Source organism: Tenrec ecaudatus, chromosome 6 (genome assembly GCF_050624435.1).
Source record: "Tenrec ecaudatus isolate mTenEca1 chromosome 6, mTenEca1.hap1, whole genome shotgun sequence".
NCBI classification, from domain to species: domain Eukaryota; kingdom Metazoa; phylum Chordata; class Mammalia; order Afrosoricida; family Tenrecidae; genus Tenrec; species Tenrec ecaudatus.
The window spans coordinates 54,719,793-54,732,506 of NC_134535.1; the positions used below are offsets into that span (position 1 = coordinate 54,719,793).

Genomic DNA, 12,714 nt, shown 5'->3' on the forward strand with positions numbered 1-12,714 from the left:
GATGATCACACTTGGAATGCGTGTGTGGTAACAGTATGTATAGTGCAAAATTCATGACAGGAAATCAGAATTTCTAATGCGGCTGTATGCTTTAAGAGATGAGAAAATTCATTCAGTCCTTTATTGCAATATGAAAGGACTTTATAGGCACAATACTGAACACAGGAAACATCTAAAGAAAGTAGAATGAATACACAGTCACTTTAGCACACAGAATTAATCACCATTCAGCCCTTTCAGGAGGCAGTAGATCATCAAGAACCAGTGATTTGTAAGAAAATCGTCATGCTGCACTGAGGGTATCGGCAAAATACAAGGGCCCTGGAATTGACGGAAGGCCAATAGAAATAGTTCAACAAATGGATGTGACGCTGGAATTGCTCACTCATGGATACAAAAAAATTGGAAGATGGGTACCTCACCAATTGACTGGAAGCTAGTCGTATGTGCTCCTATTTCCAACAAAGATGATCCAAAGGAATGAAGAAAAGTAAAAATTTTGCTGGAGATAATCCAAACACCGTTCCAGCAGTGCACCAACAGGGAGCTGCCAGAAACTTGGCCAGATTCAGAAGCGGCTCTGGAACAAAAGATAACTGTTGATGTCAGATGGATCTAGGTTGAAAGCTGAGAATACCAGAAAGATGTTTACCTGTGTTTTAGTGACTACACAAAGGAATCGGGTTATGTAGGTCATAGCACATTATGGAGAATATTGAGATGAACACTGAAGTGTGCTCATGGGACAAGAGCCAGCCATTAAAGCAGAATATGGGGACACTCTGGTTTAAATCAGGAAATGTACGTGTCAGGTTGGTATTTTTTCACTACATTTGTTCAATCTGTATGTTCAGAAATAATCTGAGAAGCTGGATTACATGAAGAAAAGCACAATAGGATGACTTGTGATCTGCAGATTACAACCTTGCTTGATGACAGCAAAGAGGATTTGAAGCATGCGGTGTGGATTACACTGAAATGAAACAAAAACAAAAATCCTCACCATGGCACCGATAAGCAACATCCTGATACACATAAGAAAAAGAAAGCCATTGTTTGGGATTTCAATTTCCTTGGATGTGTAATCGATGACCATGTCGAGGAATCAAAACGGTTGGTTGCGAAATACCTCTTAACTTTGTTACAAATCCAACTCGTCACTTTGAAGACTCGGGTTGGACGATACGTTTGTTTTGGAAGACGTGCAGTTAGGATTTTCTTTAAAGTGAAGATGATGTCCTAAGTCTTACATACGATGATCATGTTATATTATAGATATATATTACATATATAAATTATAAGGAGGGCCCAGTCTATTGAGAAGGACATGAAATGGATGGATACTTAGATCCACAATGAGCTCAAAACATAGGAATGATTCTAAGGCTCACAGAGGATCGGCAATCATTTGTCCGTTGCATGTAACGTGGCTATGAGGAAAGCTGACCCTGTTATAGCCACAAGAGAAATTAATAGACATAGGTCATGTTTCTTGTGATAGCCACAAATTTTTGATCTGTACATTAGAGAGAAGAAACCATTTTTTCACAGAACCTATGCAGAATATCTTTACATTTTATCCCTTTGATATTTGATAATAAGGTTTTATCAAAAGTTGAACTACAAAAGTTTTAAGGTAATGTCTACATTCTATCCTAGTCTGTAACATGCTCTTAGAATACAAATACTTGTATTCAGAAAAGTGCCTGAAGCTTGTGAATTAGCCATTTATTTTTATAACTATCTCCTTACCTTTCTTTTATTTAAAAATAAGTTATTAGCAGGATTAAGAAATGTAAGCTTTGGGTCTGCACGTCATAAATGTTTTAGTGTGTAAGAAAAATAACCAAGGCTTGCTTTGTAGTGAAGCAGACACACGGACGTCCCTGCCACCATCGTCACATCCACACAGATGTGCGAGCAGAAAGGTCAGGGATTTAGTGGCATTTCCCCCCATGATGTTTTTGCCAGAAACAAACACCTGGAATGTTGCCTAATGATCCTAGCTATTTGCCATCTGTTTTTTCCTGGGTTTATTCCCATTTGCTATGTAGCTGTGTTAGGGATTCTACGGGGAACAGTTTTTTGTAACACTAAGTCAAAGGAATCAGTAAATTCGTGGCTGTGTGACTTTCACTATGTCAACACTTTAGTGCAAATGGGGAAATATTTTTATTTTCTTAGGGAGAAATGATCTGCTCTCACTTAAGAAAAAAATGACTAAAGTCACTCCTTTTGTGAGTATAATCCTAACAAATCGGTATGTAAGATTGACTGAGAACTCAAGGGTAATCTTGGCGTTAGATGGAGGTGCAACGGGCTAAGCACTGGAGTGCACACTGAAAGACAAGGGGTGCAGACCCCCAATCATTCGTCGGGGAAAAGGAGGCTGTCTGCGCCCATGCAGAGGAACAAGCTTGGAAACCTTACGAAGCCTTTCTCTTCTGACTTGTCTATTTTGCTGTGAGTCAGACTCTACTCAGGGGCAATGGGTTTGCTTTTATTTTGGTGGGAGGGGAGGGTGGTAGATTAAATATAATTTTATCACTTCAAATGCACATTGCATTTTATATGAAGATCACTGTGTTATTTTAAGAATAGGGTTTAAGAAACATACTCATTAATATGATGATAAGAATTATGCATGAATAGATGCTTCTAGTAAGACTGCCATGACCTTATAAGTGTTTTAATCTGAATATGACTCATAACATTTAATTCATTTCATAAGAGGAAAATATATTTCTCTTCATTGAATAGTCTATGAGTAGGTTGGGATAGGTAAATTTTTAGAAATATGTAGAATGGGGCGTTAAAATAGGTTCTAACACCAAACTTATATAATTCATCACTTTTAATTGGTGCAAAGATGCTGTTGTTAGCTGCTGTCAAGCCCATGCCCTCTCATGATGACACATTCTCCATTGCGTTTGAGAAGCAGATCACCAGACCTGTCATTTGAGGAGCACGATGCCTTCAACTGCCAACATTCCAGCTATAAATTGAATATTTAACCATTTGCACAACCTAGGGATTCCTGATTTCAAGGATAGCCAAGTTTATTTTTCTATCATCTTAATTTACCTATAAAAGGACAATTTACCTCCAAAGGAACATATCATGCCATTTATATTATGCCATTCATTATGTGTCTTTGTATTTACCATATGTTTTCAAAGTATAAGTAAAAACACAATATATAAGTGGGATAGTAAAATGCTTCTTTCGACAAGTATTTACTTAGTATCTATTCTATGCCATTTATTATGGTATTTATTTAAATTACACTAGCAGATAATGATTGATCTGTCAAGTGGCTAACAACTGCCAAGGCACATTTAATAACTATTGCAATTAATAATAGATCAGCTATATATTTTTTGCTTGTTTGATATGCTTTCTTTCAATAATTTATGTGTATTCCTTTATCTTCATAATATACTCATACTCTTGAGGAAATTAGAATAATAATTAACATGCCCTGTTAGCGACTCAAATATTCCCAGGCTGTCACTTTTCAATTTTAGTTATCATGTTTTGAATTTTCATGACTTTATTACATACATCTGGTCCAATTTCCTGCATAGGTCATATCCTCTAAAATATTTGTTGAATTAATGAAATTATATTATCAAAATCTTATTAAAGAATGGGTTAGAGAGAACTGGAATTATTTGCAGAAATTTTCTAAAAGTAGAACCAGAATACATTTATTTTCAGTTGTTAGCTTTGTTTCCCCCTTGGATCATTTCCATACCATTTAGCCTTCAACAGGAGTGCTCAAAATGGCTACCAAATTTGCATGTGGAATTTAACAAGATTGATCTTCAATCTGTCAAACTTTTTTTTCCTACAGAGAAAAATAAAGGGCTATTGTTATTCATCTCATGGAGGGAAAGTGATCCTGCCCGCCCTAGCCTTCATGATGCAAAGAGTCTCAGGAGGAAGATTCTTCCAGCAGTGGATTTGTGTGAGCCCTCAGACTGGCTTGAATGGGCCCTTGTAAACTTTCATCTTAAGAAAATTGCTAGCAATGGAGTGGCTGCTCATCTGTCTAAAATGATGGAATAATACTAGTGAGCCTCTCAGTGCAAATACAACATTTATTATACAAACAATATTTCATTACTATCACAACTTTGGTTAACAGATCATTCTGTAATACATTTTGTACTATACTTGGTAGTCTGCTCTTGAAATATATTATGGGTGAATATGAAAGACAATTGCAGCCATAAATACAGTTAAAACCAGACTTGAATTTACTAAGTTCTGGACATATTTCAAACTTGAAAATGTTAATTTAATAATTATTATTACTGGAAGCACATCAAAATACATATTTTTTTCAACAGCAGATAAATCAGGAAGTCATTTACAACTTTGAACAAATGTTCATACTCTCCAGCTGATAGGATTTCTTAAGAAAACAGAGGCAGACAGATTGAAAGCTAAAATTCTACTGTTGTCCATAGTTATGTGTTGCTCTAATTTTCATCATTTGTGCAATGCATGGTTGTCGGTGTGTGAGTCTCTATTGGCCTTAGTGATATTAAAACTCTCCAAAAGAACATTGCAGTCTCAAAAAGCAGTGGATTAATCAACCAGGGAAAGACTTTTCTACTTTAGTCTACATGTTAGTTGAACTTAGTTTCCTTTGAACGGAAACAGAAACATAATTCAGGTTAATTTTAATGATTACAATTCTCATCTGAAACAGGAGGTAATTTTCAGTGTATTCAGGATTTTCTTCAGCGTGACTTGCCTTCCACCTTATGAAGCATCCAGGCTTTCTCCAGAGATTTGTCCCTCCAAATGACAAGTTCCGAGTAAGTGAGTGAGAGGAAGACCCAGATCAAAGATTGCAATTATAAAATGTTCATTGACTACTTTTTAAAGGAGACAACTAAGGCTTTCTTCCTTGTCTGTCTTAGTCTGGAAGCTCAGGTGTGTCCTTTCTACTGCTGCTGGTATTAAAAGTATTAGTGACACAGATTCCAGCATCATAAGAGCACACAAGTCATCGATAAATGCCCAATTTACAGATGAACGATAGTCATTCGAGAAATGCAGATGAAAACCAGGATGCAATGCTACTTCATATGCCCTTTAAGCACTCTATTTCTTATTTGTGACTTCGAATTTTCCTAGATTCCTACTTTGTACATTTCAAGTTTCAATTGTTATTAGTAGACATTGGCAATGGTCTCCTCTCCTTTGAATCATGCCCCATTAGCAAGTGCAGGTCTTGAATGCTTTATTCCTTCACTACTTAGAGAAAACACAGCATTTAAAAGAAGCTTTTACAAAGCAGTCAAGTTTGAGTGTCTTCCAACTTCAGAGGTTCATCTTCCTATACTTTATCTGTCAGTGTTCTGCTAGTCATGAATTTTTCATTATCTGACCAGGGACTGCTGATATTCATAAGAGCTTCCATAGCGAATTCCTCAGAAATGGACAGACCGCCTATTTCTTCTTTACAGTTTATTCTTAGTCTAGAAACTCTGCGGAAACCTGTTCGCACGGATGACTCTGCTGGTATTTGAAGTCCCAGTGGTATGGCTTCTAGCATCACAGCAATGCACACGCCTCGACAGCAGGACACACTGACAGATGACTCATCAAAAGTTAAAGGGAACCCACAAGGAAGGACATCCTAGGTCCTAGTGAGCTGAAATGTACATTTAGGCTATTTTGATTCAGACAATCATATGGTTTATTATGCCAGGATTGACAAATTCAAGAGGAATAGCATAATTTTCATCATCAGAAAGGTCATTTCAAGATATCTCTAAAAGTACAATGCTGACTGTGATAGGATAATATCTACTTGCATGCAAAGAAGTCTAGTAAATATAATTGTTACTCAATTTAAGCACCAACCATAAGGCTAGTGATAAAGAAATTGTAGTATTCTCTCAATTTCTTCAAACTGAAATTGATTACACATGCAGTCTAGATGTATTGATAATTATTGGCAACCAGAAGGCAATTATTAGAAACAAAGAGGAAGGAATAGTAGTTGGAAAATATGACCTAGGTGAAAGAAATGAAACTAGTGACGACGTGATAAGATTTTGCAAGGTCAGTGACCTCTTCATGCCTAATAACTTTCATCGACAGCATAAATACTGACTTTTCCAGATGAAATACAGAATCAAATTAACTACATCTGTGAGAAGAGGATAGAAAAGTTCAAAATTAGCGGCCTAAATAAGACCAGGGTCTGACTATGGAACAGGCCATCATTTGCTCATATATAAGTTGAAGTTGGAGAAAATAGAAACAAGTTCACAAGAACCCAAATATGACCTTGAGTATCCCAATTGAATTTGGATAAGTCTAAAGAATAGAACTGACTCACGGAACACTGATGACGGAAGACCAGATTAGTAGAGCGACGGCATTAAAAACATCATGCATAAAGGAAGCGCGAGGTCACTAAAAAGAAATCAAGGAAAGAAAAGATCAAAGTACTTGCCAAATGAGACTCTGAAATTTGCTCTTAAACATACAGTAGCTAGCTAACAGGAAAAAAAAGATAACAGAGCTGAATAGAAATTTTCAAAGGGCAGCTCAAGAAGACAAAGTCAAGCATTATAATGAATTGTGTGAACATGTGGAGTTAAAAAACTAAAACTCAGCATATCTCAAGCTGAAAGAACTAAAGAAAAAGTTCAAGTGTTGATTTACAATATTGGAAGATTCTATGGGCTAAATATTCAAAGATGAATCACCAATAAATTAAGCATGAATGAAGCATCAAAAGAAGATGGAAGGATACAGTCACTGTATCAAAAAGAGCTAGTAGATATCCAACCATTTCAAGAAGTATCACGTAATCAAGAACCGATAATACTGAAAGAAAATGTAAAAACTGAACTAAGTCATTAGCAAAACACAAGGCACCAGGAATTGATGGAGTTGTTGTGCTTGTTAGGTGCCATGGACTCAGTTCTGACCCATAGCAACCTGTGCACAGGAGAACCAAACACTGCACGGTCCTGTGCCATCTTCACAATTGTTCCTCTATCTGAGCTCATTGATGCGCCCACTGTACCAATCCACCTCACTGAGGGCCTTCCTCTTTTTTTATTTTTACTACCCTTCCATTTTACCAAACAAGATGTCCTTCTCCTGTGATTGGTCTCTCCTGACAACATGTCCAAATTGCATAAGATGAAATCTTGCCATTCTTGCCTCTATAAGGAGCAATTTCTCTAAGGCCTTATTTATTCAAATACCATTGGGCTGAAGATCTACAGTGGGTAATGGAAATATTCTACAGAAGAGGAAGTCTGGTGGTATAGTGGGTGCTTATCATTTGCGTTTCCAGACCCTCTTTTCATTCCCTCTGCTTTTATACTCTAGGAGGTGATTCTAATGGGCTGCATTCCTTGTCCTCAGCATCCGAACAAGGCTCAACCAATTGGAAGAACTGGCAGGATAGCAGAAAGTGTGAGGAGAGAGAGGCCACTGTTTATTTTATTTATCCCTCTTCATTTTTCCTTGCTTAACCTAATCTTTACTGTGACTTTCTATTAAAATCCTGCATCACTCATAATTCTTAACTTTTTGGTTTCTGATATAATGAGGTATATGGCACATATGATAGTGGTTCTCAACCTGTGGGTTATGACCCCTTTGGGGGTCAAATGACCCTTTCACAGGGATTGCCCAATTCAAAACAGTATCAAAATGACAGTTATGAAGTAGCAACGAAAATAATTTTATGGTTGGGGGTGTCACCCCACCATGAGGAACTGTATTAAAGGGTCACGGCATTAGGAAGGTTGAGAACCACTGTGATAGAGTCTGTAGGCTGTCTTTGGAGTGACTTTATTATAAATTCTTCAAAATGCAGGATCTATAGTGATTCCAGATTCTAAACAACAATACATGCTAAATGATCAGGTCAAGGGTGGACTTGTCAATGTGACTGTAAGTCCGTGAGGAAGGATAGCAAGAGTGTGGAACAACACTGATAATCAACTGTGAATCAGCAGAGGAGCTTTGATTAAATTTATTCTATTTCTTTAGTGGTGTGGTAGATTTGAGTTTGATTTACAGTTGTTCTTAACATACAAAAATGTGTAGAATTGTTAATTTTACGATGAAATATGTTCCATAACTATTTTATTTTGCATTAAGGAATTGTATCCCTTTTATAGTTTCTCTTAACATCCGGGATCTTTTTATTTCTATATAGGTGATATATTTGAAAGCCAAACATATCAAGTTGTTAATAAGATGTGGGGTTATCTTTCATATGAAATATCCCTTCTTCCTCCAGCAAGACATTTGTACATATATAGGAAGCATTTTTAGCTAACTTGATCCAGCAAATGTATGAGAATGTATAAGCAGCTGGTCTTGTATATTATCCAATGTGAGAAATATGCAATGTATCACAGTTGTTCCCTAGCTTTAGGCCTTTTCTCAATACATTTTTTTCTAGTAATATTGAATGATGTTCTACACATCATTGCCTTGGTACATGAATGATATTCTACACATCATCCAAACAGCAGATGCGATTGTCTGTGAGTGGTAGATGATGGTTATTTATTCAGTCAGGCTTCTCAGTGAGCTGTTAGGGATCAAGTGTGAACCAAACCTGAGCTTCCTAAAGGCTCTATCTTTCCTACATCACTTGATCATGTTAAGTGTATCTCACACTTTTTTATTACTAAGAGATCTTTCACTAGATCCAATGTCCTCTTTATGTCTTAATGATTCACATTTCCCAAATGAAGTAAAATGTTCTTGTTCTGCAAAAAGTGCATAGAATAATGTCAATTACAACAAGAATGGCATTTATAAGGAGGCCTCATCAGATGAGGTGAATTGGGAAATATGTAATAATTATAAGCCTCTGGTTTACACATCCTCACTGATAACTGATGAATCAGTTCTTAAAACATCCCTTCCAAGAGTTTCCTTTTTGAAAATCACTTTGTGTATTATAATAATTTCTGTCATCTCAGCATGAATTATATATTATTTATCTTTACAGCCACAAAATTCCAAAAATTGAGTCTAGCACAAAGCAAATTTTTGGTTACTTAATTACTTCCATAATTCATTCATTCGTTTCTCATAAAGCTTTTGTGTTGTGTTAGTCAGGGTGAGGGCTGAGGAAGAGAGAAAGGAATATGAAAACAAATCTTACAAATAGTTTGTCGGCTATGAGAAAAGAGCAACATACAATAACTCACTATTATCTAGAAATCAGTGCTGCCTCCGAGAGGATTAAAGGGATTTTTTAAAGAGATACAAAATTGAGGCTGAAGACTTCAAAGAGATATGTATGAATGTGTGTGTATGTGCATTCTTTTATACAATTATATGGGCTAAAATTAAAACTGTGGCGAGCCATTATATTTCCACTTACCATTGAAATACATGTAGACATTCCATGCATGGCGCATTTTTTTTCTTTTTTTACATTTTATCAGGGACTCATACAACTCTTATCACAATCCATACATATACATACATCAATTGTATAAAGCACATCCATACATTCCCTGCCCCAATCATTCTCAAGGCATTTGCTCTCCACTTAAGCCCCTTGCATCAGGTCCTCTTTTTTTCCCCTCCCTCCCCTTTCCCCCCTCCCTCATGTGCCCTTGGTAATTTATACCTCGTTATTTTGTCATATCTTGCCCTATCTGGAGTCTCCTTTCCCCCCTTCTCTGCTGTCCCTCTCCCAGGGTGGAGGTCACATGTGGATCCTTGTAATCAGTTCCCCCTTTCCAACCCACTCACCCTCCACTCTCCCAGCATCGTCCCTCACACCCTTGGTCCTGAAGGTATCATCCACCCTGGGTTCCCTGTACCTCCAGCCCTCATATGTACTAGTGTACAGCCTCTGTCCTATCCAGCCCTGAAAGGTAGAATTCGGATCATGGTAGTTGAGGGGAGGAAGCATCCAGGATCTGGGGGAAAGCTGTGTTCTTCATCTGTACTACCTCGCACCCTAATTAACCCATCTCCTCTCATAAACCCCTCTATGAGGGGATCTCCATTGTGCATGGCACATTTTACAGTGGAATTCAGCACTTACTTTAGAGCAGCAGTTTGCAACAGATTTGGACCTTTCCTAGCTTGTCTGGTGCCTCTAAAATGTTAGGATAGATAAAGACCTATTTTTTATATTAATTTAGCTAATTACAATATGCTAACCACAACAGCATGCATACTATACAACATTTAAATAAAGTTATACAGACTCGATTATTTTAGTAACTATGGATTTATTTGTGAATTGTTTTAATCTTTTAAAGAGTATCTGTCCAGCCAAACAAATGGATAGTCAAATTGCCCTTTAGTCATACATTTCTCAGTCTTTCAAGCATCTAATTAAGGTATCACACGTTTCGAGGTATCATGGCATTTTATGAATCTCTTGCTGGGACTCTGAGTCGCAGTGAAGGTTCGGATCGTTCTTTTTCCAGCAAGCACTCACCAGCACCCCATTTGTCTGCCTGGCAGCCACATCATGGCAGAGGTTCCACACCATCACTTTATTCTTCTCTTGGTTCTTTGCCTGCTTTAACGTCTCACTGCCCTTAGCTTGAAGCATGTATATGGGACACTTCCATGTGCCAAACACCAGGTGTGCTCTGGAAAAGGAACCACATGCCTGCTTTAGGAAATCCGAATGTGAGGGCCAAGCACGAAAACAATGGAGAAAGATCATTGTTCTCTGCTCCTCAACCCTGGAGATACTGGCTGGTTGGGCTCAGTCTATGAACCACGTTATCTGTGAAACATTTGCCTGGGTATTTGCCTCAATTTTTACCCAGGTCAACTGGCAACGTCACGGAAGCACTGAGGTGTAAGAGGAGGAAGCATGTTGTTTTCCACAATAGAATGCTGTGTCATTGTCCTCTGACAAGGAGGTGGAAGAGTTGTTTACACAGTGGTGGTACATTTGGGCTGATCTGTCACCGTTTCCACTTGAGACTCAAAGCCAGCTCTACATGACTGTGCTGTGACAGGAGGTGAAGTGAAGCCAATCAAGAGGGAAAAGAGCAAGCAGAGCGAGTTTGCCAAAGCCTCAAGTTGTCACCTTGGCAACCTCAGTTAGATCAGTGCCTTAGTTGGCTTTTCAGCTACTTCTCTAACCAGAAAGGAACTTAGCATGGAAAAGTCAGAAAAGAGTATTTTCATATTTGGTTATAATGTGACCTTAGTTTTCCAAATCAATACCAATTGAAATGCTGAGAACATCTGATTAGCAGGTAAGAGGTTAATTGTATCTCCTCTAGAAGAAGCACGGAGGTAAATAAAGCACAATTCAATAGAAAATGGTGTTCAGCACTGGTAATTATCTGTGTATGCATTCACTTCTGCCTCCGATATCAAATCAATAAGTCTAAAGTCCAACCTTTTTGTTTTGATTTCTTTGTTTTGACTACTATAATCAGGCATTGAAAAGCCTCTTGAGGTTTAAATATCTATTTGTTGTCATGTTGGATTTGAAGGACATAGCCCAAATATGATTTTGCTTCTCAATAATAAAGGACACTTGCTACGGTTTGCATGAATGGAAGAGCCTAGAATTACTGATGCACAGCACGGAGCCACTCATTTTCATAATGAAAATAGTTGCTAAGAGTTCCTGAATGTGGACAGTAGGTGCGGCTGCCGAAAACTAGAAGTGATTTTCTCTCTCCATGGGTTTGGTTGTTTAAAATAGCATCTATTTAGTAGGGGTAGTTGAGGGTCCGTTGAGGATAACTTTTTTTTTTAATGTGCCCTAGGCATGAAACAGCTCTGGCCATGATCTAGGCATCAAGCTAGGATGAACAGTCTGCTCTGCCCCTGATATAAGAGCACCACCACCAATCAGGTGTCTCTTTGCCCATAGCCAGGGATAATTCTTCTTCTTTTTTTTTTTTTTAAAGCATGCTTTGAAATCCTAGATCATGAGGAACTCTGAGAGATCCACACCCCCTAATCCAATCTCTTGTCCTTCTTCGACATGTCTTTAATGCTCAATGGAAAGAAGGCGGAGCTGTAGGGATCCTTACATTCCTAAACCCCTGCAATGCTGTGGTCCTTGATAATCCTGTGCAGAATAAAGTTTATTTGGAAATTTACATGTATATCTTTAATCTTGTATGTATTTCTAGTTCTTAATGAGTATAATAAATAGATTCTCATTAAAGGTCATGAAGGATGAAGTATAGACTTATTATTCTTTACTGGCTACTTTTTTCAATATTCTGAAGATTTTTCTTTATCATACCAATGCACCTTTAAAATCTATATTATTAATATCTCCTATTAAAGTCATTATGATGGGAAAGTGGATGAATTAGGAGGGAACAGACCCTTGAAATATGCTGCCATCGAGTCAATGCTGACTCACAGCGATGGCCTGTTCATGGCAATCTATCTCCCACAGAGCAGCTGGTGGTTTTGAACTAGTGACCCTGCAGATCACAGCCCAAGGTATAATCAAAAAGTGGCTAAAACATAGATTGTAGAGCATGGTCTGGTGTTGTGCTTTTCCATGACATTGTATTAGAAGTTAGCATGCTGTTACATTACTAGGTGTTTTTATATTTAAAATATGCTTATCACCATAAAATTATTATAGGCATTGGCTTGATGTTTTTCACTTATAATGTGGAAAAAAGTCACATATGCATATTTTAGATGGTTATAACTTTGACTATCCTACAAGTAAAAAACATGAAA

The 12,714-nt window shown here is 37.5% G+C and overlaps 1 protein-coding gene and 1 pseudogene across 5 annotated transcripts in view; one reads left to right on the plus strand and one right to left on the minus strand.

Annotated features, from left to right (window-relative positions):
* The window catches only part of KCNC2 (potassium voltage-gated channel subfamily C member 2), a 209,723-nt gene that overhangs the window by 70,670 nt on the left and 126,339 nt on the right, over positions 1–12,714 (plus strand). The window lies entirely within an intron of this gene.
* On the minus strand, positions 11,759–11,887 carry LOC142452265 (small nucleolar RNA SNORA48; annotated as a pseudogene).